At 43.8% G+C, this 14,204-nt stretch overlaps 1 protein-coding gene across 3 annotated transcripts in view; it reads right to left on the minus strand.

The window, feature by feature from the left end:
* L3MBTL4 (L3MBTL histone methyl-lysine binding protein 4) overlaps positions 1–9,130 on the minus strand; it is a 449,236-nt gene extending 440,106 nt beyond the window's left edge. For 2 of the 3 annotated variants that reach the window (XM_050767472.1, XM_050767468.1), the window contains exon 1: positions 9,020–9,130. The gene's annotated coding sequence lies outside the window, so the exon portion shown is untranslated. Of the gene's footprint in view, positions 1–8,165; positions 8,294–9,019 lie in introns of those variants that run through there. The other variant, XM_050767469.1, reaches the window with a different exon arrangement.
* Between the last annotated feature and the right edge of the window lie 5,074 nt (positions 9,131–14,204).

A 14,204-nucleotide genomic window follows, 5' to 3' on the forward strand; every position in this document is an offset into this window, starting at 1 on the left:
TATCATTAGAACATTTTACAAGAGAAAAGGCGTTTTGAATTGATAAAGTTCCCTCCATGTAGATAATGTGCTTTTCGATTCATATTCTGACGCAGCGACTTCTGAGCCTGGAAACACTGCTTAATGCAACAGACCTCTGATGTATCATCTGCAAACCAGGCTGGATTAAATCAGCGGCTCATGACTTGGGGTGATTCTACCCCTCCAAGCCTCCCCAGGGGACAGGAAGAAGTGTCTGGAGATAGTTTTTGTTGTCACAACTAAGGAGTGGGAGGTGCTACAGATACCTGGTGAGGTGAGGCAAGGAACACTGACTGCTGCTTACCATCCTACAAGGCATGGGACAGCATGCGAAACAACAAATTCCTGTTAACTGTACCAAGATTGAGAAACCCTGGATGAGATTATTTTTAAACTCCCTAAAATTCAAAAAATGCTGAATTCAAATGTGTAACTACTTTTACACAGTTGTAAACTGTACTTGTAAGTAAAGTTATAAACTTTACTTACAAAGTTGCTAAATGTGGGACATCAGAAGCCTCTTCCTAAGCCATAGCTGGCCTAGGGTGGAAGTTACAGCTACTCTGGGCTGAAAGTTCTAGGATCTTGAAAGACAATTTGTTTGGAAATAAATGCAATGTAAAGCCTTCAAAGCCGTGCCTACTAACCTCGCACTTTGCGCATCACGGTGATTAATGTGTAACCGTACCCTTCACAGCTTCCTTTCTTTGTTCTCTCGCCCTTTACTCCACAGCGATGGGCATTGTTTGTTTTGGACACAGATGCAAGCCCGTTCTGAAAAGACAGACAATTATATTCTCCTTGTCCTCATAGTAAAAGAATAAAGTGGCCCTAAAGATTACTAATGATCGACTGCGATAAAATAGATGGGCATCACCGATTCCCACAAAACACAAAGACCACAGCACTGCTCAAGTGGGGATGCTCCTTTGAGCTCTTGGTCTGTAAACCTTAACAATTCCTCTTCTAAGCTGAATTGCATGTGTGAAGCTGCCCAGAAACAGTCACATATCTACTAGGAATAAAATTACAGCAAGTTATAGTTTTGGAAGAGAAAGGGGAAAAAAATATTTGTTCTAACCATTCTCAGAAATTGCGTGCATAAAATATAGATTTGGAAGTACTATGCTGGCATCTCTAATAATTCACCTTTATGATGTCAAAGGCCAGGACTAAGGGCTATAATGATAGGGAATTAAAGGATATTCTTTGCCATAAAACAAAGAGTAGAGCCTTTGTATTTTCTTTGATATGTGACCATAATTATAATTAAATGAACAGCTGAAAGGTCAGTGCTTACATTTTCAATAGAACCCAAAGTCTTAGAAGCCTATACACAGAATCCCAAAATGTTAGGAATTTTGTAAGATTTCTTTCCTGAATGAGCTTGTCACTAGTTGACACAAAATCACTCATCCTTTATTCACTGGGCATCCAACATGTGCCAGACAATTGCTAGGCTCCGGAAATACACGGCAAAAAGTCCTTACTCAACCCAACAAGTTTTCTGGAAAACACAGAAAAGTAAAACTCTACACCTCAGAATGCAATCGTGGACAACAGTACATCGTGGTAGGAAAGCACACAGTATGTATAGTCCACTGTCTTTTTTTTTTTTTTTTTTTTTTTTTGAGAGGGAGTCTCGCTCTGTCGCCCAGGCTGGAGTGCAGTGGTGTGATCTGGGCTCACTGCAAGCTCCGCCTCCCGGGTTCATGCCATTCTCCTGCCTCAGCCTCCCGAGTAGCTGGGACTACAGGCGCCCACCACCACGCCCGGCTAATTTTTTGTATTTTTAGTAGAGACAGGGTTTCACCGTGTTAGCCAGGATGGTCTCCATCTCCTGACCTCGTGATCCACCCGCCTCGGCCTCCCAAAGTGCTGGGATTACAGGTGTGAGCCACTGCACCCGGCCTGTATAGTTCACTTTGAAGGAGGCTTGGAGCCTCCTTTTAGGAGCAAACTTCACAAGAAAAGCAGACACAAATATACAAAAGCCCACAGGGAACGAAGACACCATCCCCTCCAAACACACAAAAAGGAGGGTGTCCATGAGTTGCACAAACCATTAGACAAAGAGCAAAAAAGGCCGACTTAAACAATGGAACACAGTGAAAAAACATTCACAGAAACATGAATGAAAGTCTTATAAAGTCTGCGTTGTTCTCAACCTGGCACCAGGATGTGCTTACAGAGTCTCAGGCTTGGCCAAGCTTCCCACTCCCAACTCCCATATTTAATCAAGTCACACTTAAATGACAGGATCAGCAGCATAAGAAGCCAGTGTGTTTGTGCACACTCCACATTCATGGTAAATAAGAAAAAACAATCTAATTAAAAGTAGAGCACATCCAGATAATTATATAGCTGACCCCACCAGAGAAAAGCTTATAAATTGTGGACCACAAACTGCATCTGGTCAGCAGACGTATTCTATTTCTCTTAGCAGTATCCTAAGATATTTAAAGCAGCATTTTTAAATACAGAGACTTCACATTTTTAAAACTGCAGATTTCCAACTTCAGTTTTGTTTATTTTTTAAATAATGGCCACCACCTTTAGAACATGTAAGATCCACGGTTTGCTGCAGTCTTCACCACTCACTACTGCCTCCAAAGCACGAAGGGGATTTTCTAACTATTTCTTATAGTAGACAAGTACCTATGTCCAGTTTTTTTTTTTTTTTTTTTTTTGAGACTGAGTCTCGCTCTGTTACCCAGGCTAGAGTGCAGTTGTGCAATCTCGGCTCACTGTAACCTCCACCTCCTGGGCTGAAGCAATTCTCCTGCCTCAGCCTCCTGAGTAGCTGGGATGATAGGCATGCCACACCAGGTAATTTTTGTATTTTTAGTAGAGACGGAGTTTTGCTGTGTTACCTAGGCTGGTCTTGAACTCCTGACCTCAGGGAATCCACCCTCCTCATCCCCTCAAAGTTCTGGGGTTACGGGGGTGAGCCACCATGCCAAGGTTTGCCCAGTTTTCAAAGGTAAGGAAAATAAAAATAAAAGTGAGACCAAATGAACTCTGAATTTTTTTCTGTCTGCCTACTTCCTTTATTACTTTCCTTCAGACATCCAAATTGTTGGCCCTGGATTTAGATCTTAACCCATTTGCCACACAGCACCAAGTGAGTGTACCAGGTGTAACCAGATTAGAAAATCAAAGCCAGGAGTCAGACAGCTGCTCTTCTATGAACTGGGCTTTGATTGGCATCAGCACTAACCTACATGCATTCATACAGGCCTGGAATTGCGGCTATAATCTGGTCCTTGATTTTTATTTAGAAATAAATCATCATAACAGTAATAATGACCAAATACTATTTTTCATATGTTGTCACTCCGGGAAGTACTCACAAAAGAAGAAAGGATGAAAATTAAGCAATGGCTCATAACTACAGAACCACTGACCCTTCGGGAGTTTGGAAGGTCCCAGTGTCAGGATCAGTGCTGGGGCTCCATGCTGCAGGGAAAATGAGATAAAAATGGTCCATTCGGCACCTCCAATAATTTAGACCGTCTGGTCAGGACTGAGAAGTTACCACAGAGGCTCTTGATGGCACACTCTAAGACTGCATGTGTTTGGGGGCATGTGCCCATGTACAGACAGACTGGGAGTTCAAATTCAGGAGGGCTATTAAGCCTAGTGCCTAAGCAGAATATCAAAACCCATCATCACAGAAAAGGGGAAAAGCCCACATTTGCTAAGCTCCAAAACCATCTGCCTAGCACAGTGCTGAGTGCCTGACACACACCACAACTACACCAAGTTGTCGCCTTAAAAATAACCTGTTTCCCCTAGGGCTCACACTGGGGAAATGATCCAAGCAAAGTTACCAGGTACACTGCTCCCCAGTCTTCCCCATCTCCAAAATTCACTCCGCTTCTCATGCTAGAGATCAAAGGAGTAATCCTGGATTCTCCCCGTTTGCCTACCCTCTAACCCATCAGCAATTCTGTAAATTACACCTCCAAAATACTCAAGTCCCTCCACTTCTACCCACCTCCATGCCCCACTCCCCAGCCCAAGGTCACCTCCCTGACTCCCAACTGGACACCTGCAATGGTATCCTAACCGGTCTGAATAAGCTGCACAGACCTCAAATAGGCCTTCCTGGGGCCTTCAGCCATTTCCCACCCAGGCCCTGCCCTCCTGCCTGGGGTCTTCTCTCCTTCCTCCAGGGCACCAAGCTCTTTCCCTACAAACCGCCTCAGGGGCTTCTCTCTGCCTGAACTTCCTTTTGCCTCCATTCCCCACCTGGCTAGCAGCTACTCATCCTCAGGCACCTCTTCTGGCCCACAAATCTGCATTAGGCACTCATGTGGGTCTTTTTCAGGGTTACTTAAAGTCTGTACTTACATATGTTTGGCTGATTAGTTGCTACCTGTCTCTCACTGGACTACAAGCTCCATGAAGGCAGGCGTCATGTCTGCATAGTCACCCCCATACACACAGTACACAAGTGACACAAAGTGGATACCCGAAAAAAATGCCTCACCCCTACGTTCCTCAATTCACTCAAAAAAAAAAGTACTGGAGCAATGCTGATTTAATCTAAAAAGCTCCTGTCATGATCATCTTAAAAGCTATCAGAATAGCTTGCTTACATACCAAAATGTAAAAGTGTTGTACTCTCTATTTGTCCCTCTAGTTAAACACATTCTCTCTGGCTAGCTACAGTGAAAAGAAATGAGATGCATGCACTGCTGTTCATCTCCTGAGGTCCCCACCTGATACTTTTCAAACAGTTTATTAATCAATTATTAATTGTGGCAGCAACCACACTTTTATCATTTCACATCCATCTTCAGGAGGGATACATAAGCATTGTCAGAGCTTGCCTCATTACTTCCAGCCTCATTAAGAGAATGTTTCCCATATGAGCTCAGATCAACACAAAATGAAGAAGGTTCACCAGGTGACACTGAGCAGGGCCGCCACTACTGTGACATCATCCCCAAAAGGTTCACATAGGTCAAGGGAACAGAGCTGTGACAACTCTGATGGGCTCACAGTTAAGGTTTCACTTTTCCATTGCTACCGTGGAAAAAATCGTTTGTATTTGCAAAATAAAATACGGATAATTATCCTAAAGCACTATCCTTTAAAAAATTCATGCAAATGCTTAAAACAAAGATTATATGTGTATGAGTGAACTGAAAAGCTTCATTTCCCCCAAGCATCTTCTAATTTCATCGTTCTGCTTTATTTTGCTTAAGTACAAGATGCTGATATTTATACTGCTTGCTGTTATTCACTGTAGTAAACAGTGCATTGTTTTTTTTTTTTAATGGACCTAAATAGTTTTCTTCAATTGGAGGTATGTTCCTATAATAAACTATCCTCAAAATATTGTTGCCAATGCTACAAGATGGAAATGTTTTGTGAAGTGTAAAATGCTATTCGAATGAAAGGAGGACATCTGTATTCCTCAAACAGAAAGCAAAACATTTACACACAGCTTGCACTGATGTGTCACCACTGAGATCACCTCTTTTTAGCCAAGTTCAACTACATCTTCTCAGTTCCTATTTTTTTATTGGCAACTGACAAGACTTACCATGCTGTTCCCTGCATTCCCTCCCTTATTTCTCCACTGGCTTCCCTGTGACTGAGACACCTGGTTTTCCTCCCCCTCAGACTACTTCTTAGTTCTCTCACTGACTCCTTTCCTGGGCATGGACCATAGTCATGGAACTGTTCTTTTCTCTCAGTGCTAGTTTATTCACCCTAACACATGCTTTTTAGGATCACCCCCATAGTCGCTGAGTACTTCCTAACTGGCTTTCCCCTGATCCAACATCAGAGTTTCTCTCTCCAGTGAAAAGCCATTTCAGGGTTTTCAATGGTTTTCAATTCAATGGTTTTCTGTTGTTTAAGGATGAGCCAAAGAATATGTTTAGTTTTTCGCAATGCAAAACCATTTTGCTTTTACCAAAATATATTTTCTATAATATATTAATACATGATATAAGCATTCCTAAAATAATATTTTAGTAGAGTAATTTGATAAACGCATTGTTTTAACTTTTATTTTCAGTTAGGTTACATGTGCAGGTTGGTTACATAGGTAAACTCATTTCATGGGGGTTTGTTGTACAGATTATTTCATTACCCAGGTATTAAGCCTAGTATCCATTAGTTATTCTTCCTGATCCTCTCCCTCCTCCCACCCTTTGATAAGCCCCAGTGTGTGGTGTTCCCCTTTATGTGTCCAAGTGTGTTCATCATTTAGTTCCCACTTGTGAGAACACGCGGTATTTGGTTTTCTCAATCCAATGTTGTATAAACGGAATTTATCCTTTCCACCCTGCCTCCAGCCCACCAAACCTACCTTTCCTGCTCACGCCCCCACTTCACCAGCAGCAGCATTCTTCCTTAATTAAAATAATTAACTGAAAGAATGAACACTTATCTAATGGTGATTTTCAAACCTTCCTTCGGCTCTCTGGAGAATGGAAACCTTGACCCACCTGAAGGAGTAATGGGGGAAGGAGTGATGGGGGAAGGAGTGATGGGGGAAGGAGTGATGGGGGAAGGAGGGGTGAAGGCTTCTGCTTCCTCGGTCAGACTGGGTGCTGGTGCTTCCTACACAACCTCCTGGAAGTGGCTTTCAGGTCGGCCTGTTCTTCATAGGAAGAATTCCAGGGCTTTCCATCTGCAAATCTTCCTTCACAGTCAGCCTGATCTCCCTCACTGCTGCTTTTTATCACCTTCTGCCTCTGCTCAGCAGTTGTCTGCTCATATATGGATTCAGTCCTACGAGTATTTGTTGAGCATGCACTTACCCACGTGTCAAGTCCCATGCTAAGCTAAAGAGGCTTATTACCACCAAAGTGGAATAAGAAGTGTAGTTTAAGATAAAACCACACAGGTACTGCAGTGAAGTTACACAGATGATACAGAGCACCGAAGATTCTTATGATGAGCTTTCAAATATGCAAACTTACTTCTCTTTAAAGTGAAAGTTAAGTGAGTTTCCATCCCTACAAAAAAATTTAGATAATTAGCCAGGCATGGTGGTGCACAGTTATCCTCCCAGTCCATAGGCTGAGGTGGGATCCTTTGAGCCCAGGAGGTCAAGGCTGCAGTGAGCCATGATGGTACCACTGCACTTCAGCCTGGGTGACACAGTGAGACCCTATCTCTAAAAAATAAAAATAAATTTTTTAAAAAGCGAAAGTTAACACAGTTCCTTCACTTTCTCTACCTCTGTCTTCACCAGATCACCTTCCCACCAATACCCTTTCTTTGGAAATGGAGTGAGAGCACACTGCAGAGGTTAACCAAGCTTAATATTTCTTGTGACCCCAATATTGTGCAGCAAAGTGCTAAGTGATGCTGCAGTCAAGGGTTACATGCATCGCATCCTCAATGTGGCCTCACATCTAAGAGCATAATTAATAGCAGTGTTATGTTCATCTTCCTTCCTACTCGACCATTACACACCAAGTCAGTGTAGTCAAATCCAATCCCTTTGGATACTCCAAGAAAAAAACCTCTCCTCTTTCAACCATTTCTCCTAATTCTGTAGTAACATAAGGAATAACTGAAGGTGTCCGTTTCAGCATCTTTCGAAGAGCTAAATGCATTCCAAGTTTTTCATGTTACCAAGCACCAAAAACAAGTCTACCGTACCCACCACCTGTTTGTCACTTTAACCTTTTAAGGTGACAGATTAGAAAACAGAAGAGCCACACTACACTTATTCCAGCCAAGGACTGAAACTGGAGCCTGCCACAACCTTCTTCCAGGTGACAGAGATTAGAAAACAGAAGAGCCACACTACACTTATTCCAGCCAAGGACTGAAACTGGAGCCTGCCACAACCGTCTTCTAAACAGCTCCAACAGAGGGATCCAGAAGATGGGCCACTAGCAAGTCATAGTGGAGTCCAAACAAGCATGAAGTGAGAGGGAGTCTTCAGTATGGGAATGGCCAGGGGGGTCGTGGTGACCAGCTGCCTTCCTCTGGCTATTAAGTACAGCAGTCTTAACAGTAACAATGACCAGGCCTTCCCTTTATTTAGTTCCACCTTGGGGCATTGGCGCATTAAGAATGTCCCTCTAAAGGCATATGTAAAATAAAGCACACTTCGCACTTTAACCAGTGACTAAGGGAGATCAAAGGCAGAGGACAAAACCTACCCGGAGTTTTCGACCTCGCGAAAACGCTCTCACCAATCTCGCAGGTAACTGCGGCGCTGGCCCAGGTGTGCCCAGCTCGACTCGCGTCCACCTGGGACCAAGCTGGCCCAAGAAGACCCGGAGAGCAGGCGAGGGCGACTGTGGCCGGGGCGCCCCCCGCAGTTCCAGGCGGTGGCAGGAGCCTGGGAGCCGCCGTCCCAGGCTGGCCAGGCGCCCGCCCGCCCTGCGCGCACTCCCTGGGCTCCCGCTCCCGAGGCTGGGCAGAACTCGCAGAGAAGGACAAGGGCAGAAAGCGGGCGGAGGGATGTAGCGCTCGTCTGTCCGGGCACAGGACACTTGTCGGCTGAGGGGTTCATGCGGGCAGACGGGGGCCGTCGGCCCCCAGAGGAAACAAAAGCCAAATGCCCACCGCCGGGCGCTCCGTGGCTGGAGGACTGGCTAGGGGCCCTCGGGAGTCCCGTCCCGTCCCTCTCCCCCGGCCCCGGGCTGCGCTGGCTCTAGGGCGCCCAGGTAGCCGCGCCTGGCACCCTGACCCTGCCCTCGCGGCTGCTCGAGGCGCGGGGCTCTGCGGCGGCCGCGCCCGTCCAAAGTAAGCGATAAGTAAGGCAACGCCTCTCGCGGGGAGCCCGGCGCGCGCCCTGGCTGCGAAAGAGAAACAGAAAGAGCCTGGGCCGGGACTGGGGCTACTCCCAACAGCCACCGCCCCCACCGGCCCGGCCCGGCCCGGCCCTCGCCGCGGGAGTCGCGCAGGCCCCTCCACCCGCCCGGGGACTGGGGCCACCCCGCGCGGCGGCGGCCGTGGGCACCCACGCGGGCTTGCGACCATCCCACGCGGGCGGCGGCGTCTTTCTTACCCCCAGCGGAGCGGCGCCTGCCCGCAACGCCAACCGGGTGACAGGCGGGGGGCGAGTCGGAGCGCGAGGTTCCGCCAGCCCAGGCTGCGGCGCCGCTGCCCGGCGGTGCCTGGCGGGAGGGGCGCGAGGGTGCACGCGCGGGGTGGGGGCGCGGGAGCCGCCCCCTGCCCGCCCCGCGCGCATGCTCCCGCCGCACCTGCCTCGCTCCGGGTTCCACTCCCCGGGGAACCGGGTGGCGCTGGGCCCACCGAGGTCGGGGCTTTCCCGTGGGAAGGAGGTGGCTGTGGCTGGATTTTTAGATGCGTCCTTCTCTGTATTTGTTCCCTTGGAAGGATTCCCCCAAATCTTGTCTACTTCCTGCCTGCCAGCCTGCTTCCTCGCAGAGATGTCCCAGTAGCTCTCCCATGCTTCATCCCAGCTCTTGGGGTTCACCGTCTGAAGGCTTTCTCCTCAGGATCCCTCATCAGTCCGGCTGCTCGCTCCGATTTTGCAACCTCCCCCATTCCCCTTTCCCGCTCTTGACTTTGCTACTCATACGTACCTGCATACCATTTCGAAATAAAATAATACTCTTTCCAAGTGGCAAGAAGTGTTTGCTGACCCTGTTCTAACTGCTTGGAATTGAGCAGGAAACAGGAGCTGGGCAGATCCTGCCCTCATGGAACTTATGGCCTTACTGGCCAACTTTGGTCCTTCTCAAAGCATTGTCGCCCGGTTTGGGAGGACTGTATTAAATAATTTATTTTGGTTACAAATAAAGGTAGCTGGCAATTGAAGACTATGTATTGTGACTTTTGAATGAAATGTTCTTTCATAGGATGCCTTGTGTATAAACCCTAGTATGCAAATAATAGCTAGTAGGTACAAAATAAGTATTAGTTTGTTGCTTTCAGCAAGAAATTGAATAATTTAGCAGGATTAACATCCAAAATGATCTTTTTGGTTTGTCATGGGCTACCATAAACCGAGAATGAAAACTTGCTTTTTAGGTGAGACTGGGCATTGTAGAAACATAATTTCGGGTTCTTACTGAAAAGAGAAATATAAACCCCATTGCTAATGAAGTTTTTAAACTAGGAACAATGATCATAGAAATTCGTAAGTGCAAACACACACGATTTGTGTTCTGTGCTCTAGTCAGTTAAGAAAAATATATTAGCCAGGTATAGTGGCTCACATCTGTAATCCCAGCACCTTGGGAGGCCGAAGAGGGCATATCACTTGAGCTCAAGAGTTCGAGACCAGCCTGGCCAACATGGTGAAACCCTGTCTCTACTAAAAATACGAAAATTAGCCGCCGGGTGTGGTGGTGGGCGCCTGTAATCTCAGCTACTCAGGAGGCTGAGACACGAGAATCGCTTGAACCTCGGAGGTGGAGGCTCCAGTGAGCTGAGATAGTACCTCTGCACTCCAGCCTGGGCAACAGAGCGAAACTCCATCTCAAAAAAAAAAAAAAAAAAAAAAAAAAGGAAGAAAGAAAAAGAAAAGAGAAGAAAAAGATATTAGAGACAGAGAAAAAGAAAGAAGTAGAAGACCTCAGTAGCGAGAGGAAAACATTTGAAACACAGTTCCAGCCCATTTTAACATTGTACTAAGGACTTATAGAGTTGCATTTCTGTGACAACGGGCACTCCTGCAGGTACCACCTTTGGCTGGATACTTGCTCACCAGATTGGATGAAATTAGAACAGGACTCAGCAGGTGAGAGTTCCACTCCCTGCTACTCACAGAAACACAGATACCATTTTTGGTGAAGGACAAAGTGCTTCAATTATTGCAGTGTATCCCCAGTCCATCCCAGAGGTGTTTATTTATCATTGGAGATTCTAGGTATTAGTAATAGAGATATCAAAATGTCCCCAGCACAGAAAGAGTTAAGTGCACTTCTGGTTACACTAACCCTTCAGAAAAGTGTGTATTGATGTTATAATATATGAAATCAAAAAGAAAGCTGGATTGAAATTCAAATAAAGTGAATTTACATCAGCTTATCATCACTTCTTGGGGGAAACAATTATTTTTATAACATGTTTATTGATTATATTTGGTTTAAATTTATGAAAGCAGAAACACTGTTTTCAGAGGCTGGGTTTAAATAAGAAAAAGGATACACCAATGAAACAGGTTGCAGCAGGCAGGAAGCCTCATCTACAGCTACTTAAATGTAAGTGCATAGGTGCACAGTGCTGACAACGTATGATTCTGTTCAGAGAAGCTGACATCTGTCTTAAACTACACTGTTATTCAAATTTTATGGAAATACAAGCAGGAACACATTAGTACACTTCTTACAAAATTTTTGAAAAGCTGTTGTAGTAAATCCCTTTTATTAGAACAGCTGCAGATTAAAATGAAATAGCCATGTTGTTGATTTTTATAACTTTACCAATGATCCATCATGAGCAAAGGGGTTTATAACATTGGTAGTTACTAAGCATTTTACTTTTATAATTCAGTTGAATCCAACCAACACTAAATGCAAAGTTGGCCAGATAGACAAAGATGGTTTATTGTTAGGATAGAAATTGCTGATGGCATGATACTGAGAATCCCTTTCTGGAGGTCATGAAAACGTAACAGGCACAGCAGTCCTATAATGTGTCTATCTATTGTCGATGAAAATGAAACCTTCCACCTGCTAAGATAGTGACTGGTTTTATTCAAGGAATTATCCATTTTAAAATTTTTGCTAAGTTTGTTTACCTTTTTCTGGCTGGTTGTGTATGTTTCTTTTCTTTTCTTTTTTGAGACAGGATCTTGCTCTGTCACCCAGGCTAGGGTGCAGTGGTATGATCATGGCTCACTGCAGCCCCTACCTCCCAGGCTCAACTGATCCTCCCACCTCAGCCTCCAAAGAAGCTGGGACCACAGGCATGTGCTACCACTCTGGCTAATTTTTTAAATTTTTTTGTAGAGATGGAGGTCTCACTATATTGCCTAGGCTGGTCTCAAACTACTGGGGTCAAGCAATCCTCCCGCCTTAACCTCCCAAAGTACTGGCATTACAGGCATGAGCCACAAGGCCTGGCCTATATTTCTTTTCTAAGTAGGATTAAATTACATTGCTTTATTATTTGGTCGATAGCAGGATTGGCTCTTGATAGTGATGTGGGCTTTTGTGTGTTTTTCTGAGACAAGGTCTTGCTCTGTCACCCAGGCTGAAGTGCAGTGGTGCAAGCACAGCTTACTGCAGCCTTGACCTCTGTGCTCCGGTGATCCCCCTGCCTCAGCCTCCTGGGTAGCTGGGACCACAGGTGCACAGCACTATGCCTGGCTAAGTTTTAAATTATTTGTAGAGATGGGGTTTAATATGTTTTTAAAACTTGAGATTTTTTTCTTAGCATATACTTTGAATGTGACCATTTGGAAAAATTTAACACAGAGTGAATTATTTTGTATGCTTTGGTATAACTGAGGAGAAGTTATCTTAACAAAATTCCACACTTGCTTGGACAAGCAAATTGTCCACAGCAACTAAAAATATTTCATTAGTCGCTGTCTTCAACAACTATTATCATCAAGTTTATTTTCATGTTAATGCCACTGTTAATAATTTTCTATGTTACAGTTGTGTTTTCCTACATGGGTGGTCCAATATTAAGCTTCCTTTAATGGATTGAGGTATAAATAATTGCATAATGTACTATTTAAATGTAAATATTGGTTCAGAAAGAACTGTAAATTATATTGAATAATTAAAAATAATTTTATTTGTTTATTTACTTTGGTAGAGATACAGTCTCACTGTTTTGCCCAGGCTGGTCTTGAAATCCTGGCCTCAAGCCACCCTCCTGCCTTAGCCTCCCAAAGTATAAGATTACAGACATAAGCCACCATGCCCAGTCTAAAACCAATTTTAAATAAATGGTATCATAAAGCTTTACAAGTAAGATAATATGCACATTATGCTATTTTGAACAAATGACTTAAAATCTATACAGAAATCTACTTACTTGCACATTTGTGCTTTCTTTTAGTTGAACAAAATTATCAAAAAGTAACTTTAAAATACTGCCTTCAGGTATACTTCCTTGAATTTTTAAAAATCCAACATAGGCATAATATTTCTGATCATGGTTACAGTCTGTATAAACTGAACAAGATAAGAATCCTCTTGTTAATAAAAAAACTTCACTTCCCACTACAACCAATACCGAATAAGCTAATGGGATTTAAAGAAAGGCATGAAAATTCCAGAAGGAAAGATAGGAGTCTGTTTAATCCTATTTTCATAGTTATTGATGATACAACCATGCTATCTCCGAAGCGAAAGATCTAGAAGAAGAAAAACTGAAAATTTGATGATAGGAATTCTTGAATAGCAATATGCCCCCATTAACTGTAGCTAGACATAAATTCTCTTAAAAATAGCAGGTGATATAATACAGACATACCTTGGAAATATTACCAGTCTGATTCCAGACCACCACAATAAAATGAATATAACATGAAGTAAGTCATGCAAATTTTTTGGTTTCCCAATACATATAAAAGTGGAGTTTATACTATAGTCTATTAAGTATGCAATAGTATTATCTAAAAATGTACATATCTTTATTTTAAAATACTTTATTGATACAAAATGCTAATGATCATCTGAGCCCTCAGCAAGTCATAATCTCTTTGCCAGTGGAAAGTCTTGTCTTGATGTTGATGGCTGCTGACTGATTGAGCTGGTGCTTGCTGAAGGCTGGGGTGGCTGTGGCAATTTCTGAAAATAAGACAACAATGAAGTTTACTACATCAATTGACTCTTCCTTTCACAAAAGATTTGTCTGTTGTATGTGATGCTGTTTGATAGCAATTTACCCAAAGTAAACCTTCTTTTAAAATTGGAGTTAATTCTCTCAATCTATGTCAATGATTTATGAGCTACATTTATATAATATTCCAAATCATTTGTATTCATTTCAATGTTCACAGCATCTTCACCAGAAGTAGATTCCATCTCAAGAAACTACTTTATTTATTTATTGTTTAGAAGGGGCTCTTCATCCACTCAAGTTTTGTTTTTGTTTATTTTTTGAGACAGGGTCCTGCTCTGTTGCCCAGGCTGTAGTGCAGTACCACAAACACAGCTCACTGCAGCCTCGACCTCCTGGGCTCAAGCAATCCTCCCACCTCAGCCTCCTGAGCCTGCTGAGTAGCTGGAACTACAGGCAAATGCAACCACGCCTATGTTTTT

Source organism: Macaca thibetana, chromosome 18 (genome assembly GCF_024542745.1).
Source record: "Macaca thibetana thibetana isolate TM-01 chromosome 18, ASM2454274v1, whole genome shotgun sequence".
In the NCBI taxonomy this organism is placed as follows: Eukaryota; Metazoa; Chordata; class Mammalia; order Primates; family Cercopithecidae; genus Macaca; species Macaca thibetana.